Source organism: Halichoerus grypus, chromosome 12 (assembly GCF_964656455.1).
Source record: "Halichoerus grypus chromosome 12, mHalGry1.hap1.1, whole genome shotgun sequence".
Taxonomy (NCBI): domain Eukaryota; kingdom Metazoa; phylum Chordata; class Mammalia; order Carnivora; family Phocidae; genus Halichoerus; species Halichoerus grypus.
In genome coordinates this window covers 12,970,505-12,988,543 of record NC_135723.1, presented here as the reverse complement: position 1 = coordinate 12,988,543, position 18,039 = coordinate 12,970,505, and the positions used below count along the sequence as shown (strand labels likewise).

General features: G+C 39.1%; 1 protein-coding gene and 1 pseudogene across 14 annotated transcripts in view; one reads left to right on the top strand and one right to left on the bottom strand.

The window, feature by feature from the left end:
* Positions 1–18,039, top strand: part of SUGCT (succinyl-CoA:glutarate-CoA transferase) — a 773,157-nt gene that overhangs the window by 51,484 nt on the left and 703,634 nt on the right. The gene's annotated exons all lie outside the window — the stretch shown is intronic.
* On the bottom strand, positions 12,119–15,424 carry LOC118521258 (ubiquitin-conjugating enzyme E2 L3 pseudogene; annotated as a pseudogene).

Sequence of the window (18,039 nt, the reverse complement as noted above, 5' to 3'; positions counted from 1 at the left end):
ATACACAGGACTTCAACTATATTTGCCAAATATGCATGCATATTTGTTATATTATTCTGTATACCCTTTTATGTTCAATATAACAAAAGATCCAGAAATACCCAAATAACTCCCTCCCACCCTCCCTCCCTCCCTTCCTTCCTCTGCCTCCCTTCTCCCACTCCAATGCATATTTCTTGAGCTTCTGTATTTCCTGGCTTTGTTGAATGTACAGGATGAACAATGCAGACATCATTTCTGCCTTTAGGAGCTTACAGCCTAGTGTTAGAGACATTTTATAAAGAAGTTAAAAAAATCGTATGGCATGTACTAATAAATTGTGTTGTTACGAAAGAATCAACGTACTGTGACGGAGATGGAGGAGGGGATGCATAGTGTGAATGGGATGGTCAGAAAAGGCCTTTCTGGGGAGTTATCATTTGATAGACCTAAAATATGAGAAGGAACCAGCCATTCAAAGATCAAATGGAGGAGCATTTCAGGCAGCAAGAACCCCATGTGCAAAGGTCCTGAGGTAGGAAGGATCTAAATTCCTTTAAAAGCCTAAGAGAAAGCCATTGTGCCTGAAATACCAAAAAACAATCAGAATGCTTGAGAAGACACTGTATAGGGGTGCAAATGCTATGGCATACTGGGAAGGATTTGAGCAGGAGAGGGATATGATCCAGATTACATTAAAAATAATCTTTAAAATAGGTAGGAATCAAATACTGATTAACTCACAGAAGAACTTCATTATAAACATTGAACATAGAATTATGCAGCCGTAAAAAAGGATGAGGTCTGCCATTTGTGATATCATGAGTGGACCTAGAGCATTATGCTAAGTGAAAGAAGTCAGAAAATGACAAATACCATATGATTTCACTCATATGTGGAAACTAAGAAACAAAACAAATGAATAAATAAACAAAAAGCAGAATCAGACCTAGAAATAGAACAAACTGATACTTGCGGGGGGTGGAGAGTGGGTGGGCAAAATAGGTGAAGGGGAGTGGGAGGTACAGGCTTCCAGATATGGAATGAATACGTCATGGGAATAAAAGGCATGACACAGGGAATATAATCAACAATATTGTAATAGCATTGCATGGGGATAGAAGGTAACTACATTTGTGAGCGTAACATAATGTATAGAGAAGTTGAATCACTATGTTGTGCACCTGAAGCTAATGTAATGTTGTGTGTCAACTATACTAAAAAAAAAAAAAAAAAACCAAAACTGACAAACTTCTAGTCATACTGACCAAGATAAAAAGAGAGAAGATACAAAGTTAATCAATATCAGGAATGAAAGAAGGGCCATCACTTCTAACAACAAAGACATTAAAAGGATATCAACAGAATATTACAAATAACTCTATGCCCATGAATTCAAAAACTGAAATGAAATAGAACAGAATAAATCCTTAGAGGACACAAAGTACCAAAACTCACTCAAGAAGAAATAACGTGAATTGTGCTATATCTGTTAGAGAAATTAAATTTTTAGTTAAACACCCTTTGGAAAAAACTTCAGGCCCAGATGGTTTCACTGGTGAATCTTACCAAACATTGAGTAAGAAATACTACCAATTCTACACAGTCTCTTCCAGAAAATAGAAAAGGAGGGAATACTTCCAAACTCCTTTTATGAGGCCAGCATTGCCCTGATTCCAAACCGAAGACATTTCAATTAAGGAAAACCAAAGACCAATATCCCTCATGAACATGGAAGTAAAAATACTCAACAAACTATGAACAAATTGAATCCAGCAGTATATAAAGTGATAATACATCACAATCGAGTGGGATTCATCCCAGGAATGTAGGCCAGTCAACTTTCAAAATCTATGCTAACTGTATTAGCGCACAAAAGAAGGACATATGAGAAGAGCTGCATGACCTTTGGCTTTGGCTATGACTTTAGATATATGATGACAAGAGCATGATCCACTTGGCCATCAGAAGGAGTGTAGTACTGATTCATACTACTGTATGGATGAACCTCAAAAACATCAAGGTGCATGAAAAAGGCCAGATGCAAATAGGTATTGTCTGATTCCATTTATATGAAATGTCTAAGAAAAGACAAATTTATAAGCTGTAAAGCAGATCAGTGGTTGCCTAAGGCTGGAGATGGGCTTGGGGGATTAACTGCAAAGAAGCACAAGGAAACTTTTTAGATTGTGGTGATGTTTGTAAAACTCTATATGTTGATTTATGGACTTTCAATGGGTGTATTTAATGCTGTATAAATTATATTTTCATAAAACTGTTTAAAAAGGTAAAAAAAAAAATTGGACCTTGAAAGAAAGTTCATGTTCCAGAGAGTAGTGATTAAGATAAAATTTTTTTAGATTACTGAGGAAATCACCATACCTCCATAGTGTCAGTACAGAGAACGGTGAGCCCAAATGGCTGTGGCAAATCATCCAGCGACTGCATCCAACATTCATATCATGGCAACGACAATACAAACAAAACACTGCTGCACTTGGATTCTTAGGGAGTGAGTTAGTCTGTGTGTGTGTATATATATTCTCATCATTTTCTGCATATTCACCACATAACCGCATCTCTTAAAGAAGAATAACTAGAAGCCTGCTTGCACTGTAAATCCATAAACATGTTGAAGGGGAGAAAAAGAAGGAAGGAAGGAAAGGCGGGAGGAATGGATGGAGGGAGAGGGGGATGGAAGAAAGAAGAGAAGGAAGGAAGAGAAAGATTCAAAGTTGAGTCAAATGGAATAATAACGAGCAAGTTTTTTTTTTTGTTGTTGTTGTTGTTTAACCTCTAAAAATTGTAGTCCAGTTTAGTTCACATGACATTCACATGGCAGTAAGCATCATTTCTAGATTGAATAAATAATCAGTATGGATATGACATTAAAAGGGTCCTTACAATCAAAATAATTGGAAACTACAGGTCTAAATTATGAATGTCTTGGTTGCACCCTGTTCTCTCAGGAAATGTTTCTTCTCCAGAAATTCAGAGTATTGTGGCCATCTGTCCAACTTTATAGTCAATGATCCCCAGCAAAAGTGTGGTTTGACATATTTACCATTTCATACCAAACTCATTATTTAAACAAATAGTGACACCATCTCTGTAGGGGAAGAGAAACTTAGCACATAAATACAAGGTTTCAAAACACAGCCCATAAAGCTAGGGACTGAGATTATATTTTGTCTGTAGACATGGACTGACTCCAGAAAGTGACTTTATGCCTTTATTTTATCCCCGAAGGGAATAAACTTTTTATCTTTAAATACTTCTTTTTACCCTTACACATATAACAGATGTGTTGTACAAGTTGGACTCAGTGGAGTAGAAGCAGAAACTTTATTCTCTCCCACCCTACCTCTGCAACCTGCACTCTTGACTCATTTTCATTGCTCATGGATGAAATCCCAGGCAAGTCCTATAGATTTTTTTCCTGCTTGTTTCATTTAAAGTATTAAAAAATCCAGCCCAATCTAAAACCATAACTACAGACCCTTGTGCAGTTTTTGACTTTTTCCTTTCCGTAACTTGGGCTTGCCTTTTTGGGCACCTGGGGAGAGAGAGAGAGGTGGGGTGGGGGGAGAGAGAGAAAGAGAGAGAGAGAGAGAGTGTGTGTGTGTTGGAACGTGATAGTTTCTTCATTCTTCCATGATTCTTCTCTTCCCTATTGCTAGCTGCTGTGTATAATTCCTTCAGAGTCAGGCTCTCTTAGGGAAAGGGAAGTGAGTTAATGGGTACACAAAAAGCCTTCAGTTGACTGGTGTAGTTGGAGCCCTGCATTGGAGACTTCTGTGTGCCTGAAGCTCAGTTGGTGGCTCTTTGTCTTGTGGGGAGCTTTGTAGGATCCTGAGACCTCAGACTGCAGTTCTTCCCCATCAGCCCCTGTCTTTTTGTGGTCCTCTGTACACAGACTATTTAGGTCACATGATCCTATAGGCAGTCCCTATGGGTAGAATTCCTTTTAAGTGAGTAGTTCTGCTCTTCTGATGGTCTGCTTGGCTCATTGGGCATACTGCCTCTTTCTCTTCTTCATCATGGGTGGGAGTGCAATTTACTTCCAAACCTGTTACTTTCGCTGCGTTTAACTGATGAAACCATAACCTCTTGCTTTTGGTATGTTTTTAGGCAACAAGTCAAGTCCTTAGGTAATTTCAAGTTCTCAGAACGCAGGCCAAGACCTCAGATGCTTTTTTTTTTTAAGATTTTATTTTTATTTATTTGACAGAGAGACACAGCGAGAGAAAGAGAGAGAGAGAGAGCACAAGCAGGGGGAGTGGGAGAGGGAGAAGCAGGCTTCCTGCGGAGCAGGGAGCCTGATGTGGGGCTCTATCCCAGGACCCTGGGATCATGACCTGAGCCAATGGCAGACGCTTACCGACTGAGCCACCCAGGCGCCCCTCAATGCTTTTTTTTGAAGTCTCCCTCAAGTGGCTTGAAGTAAGGGGGAGGCAGTTTGCCCTCCCCTATGGCAGGGTGAAATGCATAGCATGCTGGCAATTCTTTCTAAGAAAACCCTTGCTAAAGGTCTTAATTGCCTCTCTACCTTCTCTTGCATACCCTCAAATGGATGACAGGCTAAGGGCAGCAAAACTGGTTTCATACTATTTTAGCATCGCCCATACTGGTGTTCTGGCACTTAGGGCATTCTTTTTGGGTTTGAAGCCTCAGATGAACTGAGACAAGAGAGTTCCATTTGAACATTCTTTAACTCAAATTTTGTTAAATATGTTTTTTGGGTGGTAATGAATAATACTAAGTAGAACAAACCTGAGATATCTGTCTTCAAAATTTTTAAGTATGAAAGGATAATATTTAATGATAAAAGTGTTTTGACTGATTTCATATGCATTTTCAAATATTTAAACACAAGTGCAAAGGTCAAGGTTTTCCATATACATAATTTCTAAATAAAGATATTTTCCCAATAGCAAATACTGCTTTAAAGCTGATACTGAGTTGTTACTGGATATAAGGAACATTATGATAGTTTCCCTTGGGAACTCTTTATGAAACTGTGAAATTAAGAAAATCTACTGGACTGGAACATGAACAAAATGACTTCCATTATGTTGAAAGAGACAAAATTGCTCTTCTTAAAAGAGTTCTGCTGGGTGTATTTATGAATATGCAGTGAGTACTATCTCATGGCACAATTTTTTACATAAACGTATATTTGATCTACTCCAGTCCCCAGTTACTTTTATTTTTCATATACTATTGATCAATAAAAGAGGAATTCAAGATTTGAGAAGGAGGTTGAGCTGTATTCTCAATGCTTTGCAATTCCAGAAGCAAAGAGATAGGCTGGGCCTAGCAAAATCTTCACAATTTGAATGATTCATGGATCGTGCCAGATAACACATGTCAAGACTTAGCCATCATCCCAAAACCCTGTCATCGAACTGAATTGTTTCCCTTTATGGTAATAGGCCTGGGAAATAAATCCATAAATTTAAAGAAGTAATGCTAGATAAGAAGAAATGTTACACTTAAAAGGATGCAAAAAATAAATGTTAGATAAAATTTAGATAGCATTTATTTCATGAGTGCTAATGATATTTTTTCCATTCTTTGGATGGTCTTCTAAGCCAGCATTAGTGCAGTACTACAACTTTCAATCCTTTACTTGAACTACAGTATTTTTAATCACAGAGCTTAAAAGTATGTAGAGTAAGTAATAGTCACGCAATCCTGAAAGATCAGAGATGTTGATGGAATATCAGATTGTGGAATCAGTGATTCTGATTTGTAAAGAATGTAAAACCCACAAAAGTTTATCAAGTGAAAAAATACCAAAGTCAAAAAATTTGGCAAACATATTTGGGTATAAGAAAAAGTAGTCTAACAAACAGGCCAATTAAAAAATGGGCAAAGGACCTGAATAGGCATTTCTCCAAAGAGGATTTACAGATGCCAATGAGCACATGGAAAGATGCTCAACAGTACTAATCATCAGGGAAATTCAAATCAATACCAAAATGAGATACCACCTCATACCTATTAGGGTGGCTACTATGAAAAAGAAAACCCCACAAAAGATAAGTGTTGGTGAGGATAGGGGGAAATTGGAACCCTTGTGCACTGTTGGTGGGTATGTATACTAATGTAAGCCACAATGGAGGTTCCTCAGAGATTTAAACAGAATTACCATATGAGCCAGCAATTCCACTCCTGGGTATATATGCAAAAGAATTGAAACCAGGGACTTGAACAGATTTTTCACATATATGTTCATAGCAGCATTATTCAAGATGACCGTAAGTTGGAAGCAACCCAAGTGTCCATTAATGAATGGATGAATGGATAAATAAAATATGGTATATGCAAAAACAAAACAAAACAAAAATATGGTACATGCATACAATGGGATATTATTCGGCTTAAAAGGGAAGGAAATTCTGACACATGCCACAACGTGGATGAACCTTGAAGATGTTTAGCTATGTGAAATAAGCCAGACACAAAAGGACAAATACTTATGATCCCATTTAGAGTAGTCAGATTCATAGAGACAGAAGTAGAAGGGTCGTTCCTGGGGCCTGGGGGGAGGGGATAGTGGGGAGATGCAAAGTTTCAGTCTGGTAAGATGAAAAGTTTTGGAGATGGATGGTGGTGATGTTGCACAACAACATAAACGTTACCGCACCGTGCACTTAAACCTGGTTAAAATGGTAAATTTTATTTTGTGTATACTTTATCACGATTGAAAAAGTAAAAATGAGAATTAAAAAATAGAGTAAAAGAAAACATTTAAGTAAAAAAAAAGAGTAGTTTAAGCTACAAGGTATACCATGGGAAAAATTGCAATTACTATGTTACAGCGACAAAAATATTGCTGTATTTGCAATAGTGGTATGCAAATATAAATACTTGATGACTAAGTATTGAATATATAAAATACTCCTTTATTCAAGAATAAACTGATTCTTATGTGTATGAATTAAAAACCCTTTATTTCAGGAATTTTGTTTTTTGTTTCTTTTCAGTCTGATGGGATTAGCATATATATATGTATATATATATGTATGTATGTGTGTATTAGAATATACTTGTAAATTTGCTTAATGCTAAATACTGACCAACATTCCATTTTTTGGGTCGAGGTCCTATTCTGTAATACTACTTTTATGTCTTTAGATTCTTATTCCTTTTCACCCTATATTTATCATTCCATTGTAAATAATTTATCATTCCTAACATTGTCTAGGAAATACTCAAAGGATTGAGGCAAATATTTATTCATTTAAACGAATAGTTTCTGGAGAGAAGAATTGCCTGTTAGGATAAATAGTTATAATCATGGTAAGTTATAATCTATGAGAATTGCTGATCTTTGAAATAAAGATAGAATTACTTAAATATATTCAATCTGACAAATGAAATTTTCTGGTCCCAAATATTTCTAGGAGGGTACATTTCCACTACTCCAGCCAGAAATTTCAATCTTGTTTCTCAGAGCTCTCCAAGGAAAGCCAAAATGGTAGTGGGGGACCTACCTTCACCTCAGTTAGATACATCCAGAATTTTATGTGTTCTCTTACCATCCTTATATTTTGAATCATCTACTCTTCTTCCCGTACAGTGTCTCACGTGCTTGGGTCTCACGTACTCTCAGTTCTGTTTCTAACCCAGCATATGGGTACAGTAATTCCACTAAGATGTACATCGTGTCCACACAGATAACCTCAGTTAGATCTTTTACCCGTCAGTGTTTAGATGAAGGTGCTCAGGATCATTTGTCAGCAACAGAGTCTTCAGTGTTTATCCTCAGTGCTTCTGTGGGTCTTTCGCTTCTTTGAGTGGGATACTGTATGCTTCTGTCCTCTATTCCCACCACCATTTCAGGTCTGATCTGTCCTTTGGACTTGAACTGTTTCTTAGGACACCTGGAGGCCATGGGGATTATGGACGTAAGCTCTTTGGTCTGTCCTTTTTACTGTCTTGAGTTATGCAGTCTTAAAAACAACCAGAGCTACTATGAAAGGCATGGAATCACTGACAGTGTGGCTCAAATACTTCTCAGGTGAAAATAGGGGGTGGGGAAGAGGGATAAGTCACAGGAGGAATCTCACATCGTGAGACGTAGGTGTGGAGAGGCAACTGTTGAAATATGTTTCCCTCTTGTGCCGTCTACCACTGCACTCCCAGCATTTCACTGGATTCTTTGCAGTTCCCCAATTCAGTTACATAGAGCAGGGGCCTGGAAGGGCCTGTGGGCCAGATTTGTCCAGTTGTCATTTTTTGAAAATAAAGTTTTATAAGAACACAGCCACGCCCATTTGTTTATATATTATCTATGGCTATTTTTGTGTGGCAACGGCAGAGTTGAGTAGTTCAACAGAGAACATCCCCGCCCCACCCCGCAACTCACAAAGCCTAAAATATTTACTATCTGGTGCTTGACAGAATTTGCAGGCCCCAGATCTAGAGCATTTGGTATTCATGTCCTGAAGGCAGGGTGACACCACAGGATGGAGAGGAAAAAACCCACCCTTTTGCTTTTATTTTATTTTATTTATTTATTTGTTCCCGAAACTCTGAGGATCCTTCGGATAGAAAATGCATTATGATGTTAAAGCTGGGAATCTGAGTCCTGTGCCTACATTCCCAAGAATGAAAATAATTCTCCACAACAAAAGTGATTACAGACGTAATAAGAAACGGAATCAGGAAAAGATTTGGCTCTATAAAATAATATTTAAGATTTATTGTCTATTATGTGTTAGGCCTTGTGCTAAGCATCTACTATGTATTATCATATAAAATACATAATTGGCATAATTTACATATAGGTAGATCTTGTAATTATGATATATTAATTGCTTATCAATTATAAAAAATACCATGCAGCATAATCCAAAGGATTTATTATTATAAATCCAAGGATTTATGAAACTTGTATTAGAGTGTCTTGTGACCTTGGGGAAGTCATTACACTGATCTGAGCTTAAATGTCCTCATCTCTAAAATGGAAATAAATCTGCCTTGCTTACCTCATAAACTTCTAGTGGAGTCTGAGATGTAATTCATGAAAGTTCCTTCAAAGTTGTAAATTATTATGGAGAGATTAAAGACATTAAGTCATTAAATATGTTTCAGGTTATATTATGTCAATTTTATATCGGGTATAATACTAGTCCTACCTGGAACTCTTTTTCATGAGACTACGTGATGGAGAGCAAAGGCTCAGGGGTTGGAGGACCTGGGTTGAATTCCCAGTTCTACCATTATGGTTGTATAACTTCTGTCAAGTTTTTAATCTCTTTTAATCTCTGTTTTCTGACTATAATATAGGAACACTGATGCTGGTGCCTCCCCCAGCAATGTTATTATAAGGATTAAATAGAAATACAAATGGAGTCCATGAAAGTGATACAGTCTTCACATGCAATGTTATTCTCAGACCTGAGTACTCCAGACATTTCCCTTCCACATACCCTCTGCTCTGCCATGTGGACAATGATACTCAGAACTGACAGGAAGCTGCTCTCCAGCTACCATTTCTCAGGGCAGAGACTGAACTAAATATGTTAATCCTCACATCCTAACATTTCCCAAATTCTCTGGCTCAGGGCTGCTTTCTGTGCTCACTTCGTTGTATTCTGTATTAAAATGCAGTTATTTTTGCTTTGTTATATGAGTCAAAATTAAAAAAGAATACAAATGGGGAATCTTTTCTAAGTTAAAAAAAAAAAAGAATTTGTGGAACCTATACTGAGGTGACGGAATAGCTACCCATTAAAGAAATATTTATTGATGTAGATACTGTGGTGCCTAAATGGGGTGTCTCGATCGGATGGGGCCCCCAAATGTGGGGCAACGATCTGGTGGAAGCTGGTGGCGTCCGGAGGCAGAACAAAGGGGATAGAAGTTTATAAAATACACCACAAGGGGGCAGCGGGCAGGGTAGCAGAGGAGAGACACGGCCGCGAGGCAGTGCGTGGGGGCTGTTTTTAAAGGGGAAAGATGAGGAAGTATGGTGACATATGGAATCTTCCCTTTTTTGGGAACTGTGCCTAGTTGTAAGTAGCCCATTGGCTAGTTAGGGCCTATGGATATTTTGAGGTGGGTCGTCTGGTGGGCCTGCCTGTATTCCGCCAGAGGGTCACTGTGGGCCCTTTCTACGTTCCATCGCTCAAGCCTGTTTGCCTAAAAGTGGCCTCTACAGATACTTTGATAGGTACCAGGAGCATAAGGATTAATAAGACACATGGGTGGCCAACAGCTCCTGGGGAAGGAGGTAGTTCATATGGAACCCAGTAGTTACAGATCAATTTAAGGAATGGATAGAAGTGCTATGAAGCACAGATTAGGGGTGGGCTAGCTCCATGGTGGTGGTGGGGTGCTAGGGAAGTCTTAACAGAGGAGATCATAATTAAGTTGACTTTTGAAATATGATGAGTTTTTTTTTCCCCCCTAGGCAGAGGATGGAGGTAAAAGACATTTTAGACAGTAGGATCGATTTGGCAGAGGAATTGAGACACAACCAACATGGTGTGTTCAAAGAACAGTGCAGAGGCCTGTGTGGATAAAGCATGAGGTAGAAGATGAAGCTTGGAAAGTAAATTGAGGCCACACAGAGGGCTTTATATGCCAGATTTACAAGCTCAGTCTCTATCCTGTTATTAATAGGAAATCATCAGAGATTTTAAGCAGGGAAATGCCCTGGTCAAATCCGTTTTAGGAAGATAATTAACTGCAGGTAGAGAATTGCATTTAACCAGAGCATATCCTGACAGCAGTTCATTAATTATAGTAAAATAATGGGAGAAAACAGTCTAAACAAAGCAGAAGCAGTGGGGTAGAGTGGAGGGGTGGATCAAAGAAGGATTTAGCACATGCATTGAGTGACCAAAAGAAAGGAGAAAGAGGTATTGAGATGATTTCAAATTGCCTAGCTTGAGCCATTCTGGGATCTGGGAAAAATGAAAAATGAAAATAAGTTCAATATTGGGGGCTAAGGGAAGAGACAATTTCAAGGGGAAGATGAAACGATCAGTGTCAGATACTATGCAGAGGACATTTTTGACCTTGTAGTTTCATAGCCCCTTTTATACTCTTTTGATTTTAACATTTATTAGATTGTATTTATTCATCTAAATATGCATGCATGCATGCATCCACCCATTCATTCATTCATTCAGCAAAATAAGTGTTGTATCTACTCCATGCCAAGCAATATAAGGTAACTCCTTTATTTTTATTTTTTAAAGGTTTTATCTATTTATTTGACAGAGAGGGAGAGAGAGCACAAGCAGGGGGAGCAGCAGAGGGAGAGGGAGAAGCAGGCTCCCCGTTGAGCAGGGAGCCCAATGCGGGGCTTGATCCCAGGACCCTGTGATCATGACCTGAGCCAAAGGCAGATGCCCTACTGACTGAGCCACCCAGTCTCCCCAATATAATATAGTTCTTTAGCTGACCTCCTTCTCCCCTCAAGTATGAGTCTGCGATCACCCTTGATAGCACTACTGTGTCTTTTTTCCTATGCGCTTCCAATACTAGCATGATGTCTATAATGCAGAAGTAATTCAAACGGGTGCCTCAGTGGCTCACTCTGTTAAACATGTGACTGTTGATTTCGGCTCAGGTCATGATAATCAGAGTCATGGGGTCGAGCCCCATGCTCAGTGTGGAATCTGCTTGTTCCTCTTCCCTCTGCTCTCCCCTCCTCCCCAATTCGTGCTCTCTCTCTCTCTAAAATAAATAAATGGGGCGCCTGGGAAGTTCAGTCAGTTAAGCATCTGCCTTCAGCTCAGGTCATGATCCCAGGGTCCTGGGATTGAGCCCCACATCAGGCTCCCTGCTCAGCTGGGAGCCTGCTTCTCCCTCTGCCTGCTGCTCCCCCTGCTTGTGCTCTCTCTCTCTCTGTCAAATAAATAAATAAAATCTTAAAAAAAAAAAATCTTAACAAAAAAGAAATAATTCAAACAGATGTTCATTAGGTTCATTATTGATCCAAATAGGATGTGGGCTGGAAAAATAAGCCATTAAATTAAACAATTAAGAGGTTATTGTTAATCCTGCAAGAACAATACACTAGAATCCTGGGAGAAGAAGCCAAATTATAAGGGTGTTTAGGAGTGAATGGGAGGTGATAAAATAAAATAACAAGCTGTCAATTTTTCAAGAGTGTTTAGGTTAAGGGAGGGATGAGAGTTTGGATGGTAGCTTCAAGGGCAGAAAGTGTTGAGAAGGCTTTGATAATACATATGTTTCCTGAAATGCAAAAATTGTGTCAATATTATATAAAATTTTAGAGAATGGATTGTGCAACATTTAAACTGTATACATGTTTTTAAAAAAGTCAGCCTTTTGTTTTGCTCTATAGAAAGGCAGATGACTTTGCTGACTAAATGCCCTTTAAATTGATACCGTCCAACTTTCTGCTGAAAATCCTTTCCCGTCTCTAGATATGTCCTCATCAAATTCAAGGCAAATGCTTTTTCATATTTTCCCTTATCTCCTTAAGTACCATACCCCCGGGTTCTCCCCAGTTCTGTATTTTCAATTTAGCAGATGTGTTTGCTATCAAATGCCGGTTTACATGTTGTGTAAGTCAGGGTTCTCCAGAGAAATAGAATCAATAGGATATCTATATCTATCGATATTGATATATATGAAGAGATTTATTATAGGAATTGACTCATGAAGTTATGGAGGCTGAGGAGTCCCATGATCCACTCTCTGCAAATGGAGATCCAGGAAAGCCAGTGGTGTAATTCAGTCTAAATCCGAAGGCCTGAGTATGGGGTAGGGAGGGGCCATGGTGTAAATCTTGGTCTGAGAAAGTCGAACCAGCAGTGCCAATATCTGAGGGCAGAAGACAGACGGCTTAGCTCAAGCAAAGAGAGAGAGAGAGAAAATTTGCCTTTCCTCCTTTTTGTTCTATTCAGGCTCTCAGCAGATTGGATGATGCTAATCCACACTGGTGAGGGTGATCTTTACTCAGACCACTGATTCAAATGCTCTTCCGTTCCTGAGATACCCTCACAGACACACCCAGAAATAATGTTTTACCAACTATCTGGGCATCCCTTAGCCCAGTCAAATTGATATGTATATTAACGATCACACATGTACTTCCTTGATTTCAAGAATCTCTACCTTAACTAATAATAGCTTCTATTTATTGAATCTTACCGTGTGGTCAAAACTTTACATGCATTACCTCATTTGATCTTCATAAAAATTAACGTGGTATACTAATTCTTTTTATTTCAGTGATGAAGCTGAGGCCTAGAGTCTTGTCCAAAATCACAAGTCTGGTGCCAGGACTCAATCCTTAACACTAATAAATTACCTCAACTTTTTAAAATAGAAAATTGCCATAATAAACAACTCCAAAATCTCATTGACTTTATACACTAGAGGTTTATTTTTTTCTTATGTCACAGTCTAAGTTGTGTTCGGGGGGCTTTGCTCATGCAGTCATTCAGGTATCCAGGTTTCTTGACCATTATGATAAGTTCAGAAAACTAAAGTATTCTTTGAAAACCATCGGTGGGAAAGGGGGGGTTAAGTAAGGCCCCATAGATGGGGGGCCATTGGAGCAGTGGCCTAAATGAAGTGAAGGAATGCATCATATAAACTCATATCTAGAAAAAGAACATTCTAAGCAAATTCCTTGTTCAAGGAAACTTGAGGAGTTAATATGGCTGGATCAGAGTGAGTGAGTGGACAATTAATGAAGTTTAGATTAGAGAGGTAGTTGGGGATTGGATCCCATGGATCCCATGGATCCAAGGATGCCCTTGTAGGCAGCTTTAAGGACTTTGGCTTTTACTCTGAGGTCCCAAGCCCATGGGGGATTTTTGAGCAGAGGAGTGATATAATCTGATCTGTTTTTGAAGGAGTTAAAGACAATTTGCACCGACTCCCACAGGGGGCAGTGCACACGGGAGTGGAGAAGCCACCAGAATCACCAGGAGCTGTCTCTTCTCTGTGGAGGAGAAGGGTCTTGGGGAAGTGAATGGGTGAAAGATAAACCCAATGCAAGAAAGTGGGAGTTTGCAAGGGCGGGGGAAGAAAGGGAACTGCAAGGTTTTTTTTTTTTCCTTTTATTTTTTTTTAAGGTTTAGGGCTAAATGTAAATTGAAGATTTTGGATCAATTTGGACAAGAAAAGAAACACCATTCTTTAAAAGAATGAAGATTGAAGGAGTGATTTTTAAAACAAAGAAAGCAGAACTAGAACCTCTTCAATTTTTAATCCTTTCTTCAGGTTACTTAGACCACTTTTGATTAAGAAGAGTAGAAAAAAAAAAAAGAATAGAAAGTGAGTAACTGTAATAGGTGGCGGTGCAGGTCAGTTTTCCAGAGTCCTGCTTTGCGGGGTGTCTGCACTGCTTTGGGGGGGTCCCTGTGCACACTTGCTGGAGTCGGTCGCTCCCCGTGTTTCTTTGCAGACTCTTCAGCGTTCTTACAGAATTTTTCATGGTCCTTATTCTTCAGCAAGTGGGTGATCGGGCTGGGGGTTGTTCACTAGAACTGCAAGGGACTGGATTACTTGGTCGGTTTTGGGTGCTGGCTTCCAGTTTTTAGTGCTAATTACCGGACAGACCTGCCCCCTCATCATTGTTCCAGTGATCTTTGTTTCAAATGATGTTTGGTGGTTTGAATGGGTACTCTGTTGGAAAGTTGATTTTGATGATGAGGACCCCCTTATTGTATGGGGGCTTGTGGGGAACAGTAAGTCCTTGCCAAGTTAATACATTAGCTACATCGACCTGGATGTCACCCAAGTGTTTCATTCTACATTTGCGGATTTCTTCAAGCTCCTTCATCAGCCTCCTGCTGGCTGCTGTCTTGGATCTGGTGCTGCTCTACAATTCCTTTATTTTTTTATTTTATTTTTTTAAAAAATTTTATTTATTTATTTGACAGAGAGAGCAAGAGCACAAGCACGGGGAGCAATAGAAGGAGATGGAGAAGCAGGCTCCCCACTGAGCAGGGAGCCTGATGTGGGGCTCGGTCCCAGGACCTTAAGATCATGACCTGAGCTGCAAGCAGACACCTAATCATCTGAGCCACCTAGGCGCCCCTACAATTCCTTTAAATATAAATAGATTAACATTGCCAGTCAATATCAAGGATTGTCAGACTAGATTAAAAAAAACCCACACTTTAACTAAATATTGCTTATGAGACATACCTTTAAAAAAAATTTTTTTTTTTTTAAAGTAGGCTTCACACCTAAGGTGGGGCTTGAACTCTCAACCCTAAGATCAAGGGTCACATGCCCTACTGACTGAGCCAGCCAGGTGCCCCACTTATGAGACACATCTAAGACAAAATAATTTAGAAAAGTTGAGAACAAAACGCTGGAAAATGATGTAGCATGTAAACATTAAAAGAAAGCTGGTGAAGCTATATTAATACTAAACAATAGATTTTAAAGCAGAAAGCATTCTTAAAATAAAGGGTACTTGATAAGGATTCATGGCTTATGAGTCACATAGTTTGTAATGATAAATTCATGAGAAGTTTGACAGTTCTAAAAGATACATACCACAAATAATATGGCCTCATAATACATAAGAATTGACAAAACTTAGGAAGAACGTAAATTCACAGATACTGAAGATTGTTATTTTAAGATTTTATTTATTTGAGAGAGAGAATGAGAGTGAGAGAGCATAAGCAGGGGGAGGGGCAGACGGAGGGGGAGAAGCAGGGAGGCCAACTTCGGGCTTAATGTGGAGCTTGATCCCAAGACCCTGGGATCATGACCTGAGCTGAAGGCAGATCCTCAACCAACTGAGCCATCCAGGCGCCCCTATAGTTGAAGATTTTAATACATCTTTTTGAGTAATTGATAGGACAAGTAGACCAAAAAAAGTCAATAACAATTTGGAAGATTTAGATAATACAATTATTTATCTTGATCTACTAGAAGGAAACCTTCCAAATTTTAATGCAAAATGGTATTCAATCTTGAATTCTATACCCAGACAAATCAAGTGTAAGAGTAGAATAAAGGTTTTCAGATGTGTAAGTTTTACTCAAATTCAGAAGTTTTACTTCTTTGCATACTTTCTCTGGAAGCTACTGAAGGATGTTTTCCACCAAAATAAGGGAATAATAATAATAATAATAATATAATTAAATTAATAATTCAATGGTAATGAAGGAAGACCTGGGATTCGGGAAACAAGAGATTCAACAGCAGAGAGCTAGGTGTAGGAAAGCTCTGGAAAGCAGGCTTTGCAGCAGGTCTAGAGAACAGTTGGCCCAGGCTGGACTCCAATAGATTGTCTCCAATTTTAAAAAAAGTGGAACTTAGAGATTGCCTGATGTGTATGGTCATTATATGGGAAGTTCAATTCTATTGGAAAGGGAGTGGGGAAAGATTTAGGGATAGGTACATTAAAAAACTAAGCACACTGAAAAGCAGAGAAAGAGAAAGATAATGTGGCTCAGAAGTAGACAATATTTTCATTTTTTTTGGTAATTTTTTGGTATTTTTTATTTTAAGTAGGCTCCACACCCAATGTGGGGCTCGAACTCATGACCCTGAGATGTAGAGTCATATGCTTTATGGACTGAGCCAGCCAGGTGCCCCGGCAATATTTTCAGAGCCATAATAAGGTAAATACCAAAATTTGCTATATGACTCTATCTGGGACATGATGTAAGATTGCGAAATCCACATCTTCCATAGCAGAAAGCTAATATTTAATGTCTGAAGTTGAAATTCAAGACATAGTAATATGGAGATCATTTTAAAACTGTTATGGTAAATACTAGAAGAAATACCTAGAAGAGTTGGAAATGGTTGTCTTTGGGTAGCGGGATTCGAGCCTAGGGAAGTGTGAGATGGAGGATTGTGGTTTTTTGTTATAAATCTTGTAATACTATTTAACTTAATGAACTAAGTATGTGTATTACTTATATTTAATGAAAATTATATTAGAGCAAACCTGAGGTTAGCCGTGAGGTGTTATTGACGTTTGCATTAAATGTCTCCAGCACTTCTTGTTGGAATTAGTGATAGTAAAATTCCTTTGTGGTTTTATCTCCACACTTGCTTGCTGCTACACAGTTAGAAGTCGGTACAAAGTTAAGATCCGTGTTGTTCTCCACTATAAATTCACTACTTTTCCCTTTCCGTACTGTATTTTTGGGAAGCTGGTCACTAAGCTCAGCCTACTCTCAAGTAAAGGGGAATTAAGCTGTACCTTCCGGGGGAGGGGGCAGTATTTATAGATACTTGTAATTATTCTGAAAGGAAGATTTGTCCATTCTTCCTCATTTATTTGTTTACTCATTCATATCAGCACAGACTCATGCATATATGTCTTACGTGTTGTTCAGTTGCTTTTGTTATTTATTTTGCTGCTAAAATTTCTCCAGCTTGAGGCACTTGGGTGGCTCAGTCGGTTAAGCAGCTGCCTTCGGCTCGTGTCATGATCCCGGGGTCATAGAACTGAGCCTGCATCGGGCTCCCTGCTCAGCGGAGAGTCTGTTTCTCCCTCTCCCTCTCCCCTCCCCTGTGTGCGCTCTCTCTGTCTATCTCAAACAACAACAACAACAACAACAACAACAAACTGTTAAAGTTTCTCCCCCTTTGGCCATGGGTTGCACTTTTAGGTTGGATTCTGTGTCTTTCTGACGTGTCTCCATCTTTTCCTGTCTTTTCTTCTCTGTTGCTCTCTCTCTCTCCCTACCTGTCTCTCCCTCTCCTCTAGCTTTTCCTCTTCCTCCTCCCTTTTTTTAACATCACTTTCTGGCACTAGGACATGTTCATTTTATTTTCCTTGCCTTAGCCCTGCAACTAAGTGCTTTTTTTTTTTTTTTTAAAGATTTTATTTATTTATTTGACAGAGAGAGACAGCGAGAGAGGGAACACAAGCAGGAGGAGTGGGAGAGGAAGAAGCAGGCTTCCCGCTGAGCAGAGAGCCTGATGTGGGGCTCGATCCCAGGACCCTGGGATCATGACCTGAGCCGAAGGCAGACGCTTAATGACTGAGCCACCCAGGCGCCTCCTAAGTACTTTTTTATATACATTATCTCACTGAATCCTCAAGACAGCCTTGTGAGGTGGATAGGTATTAAC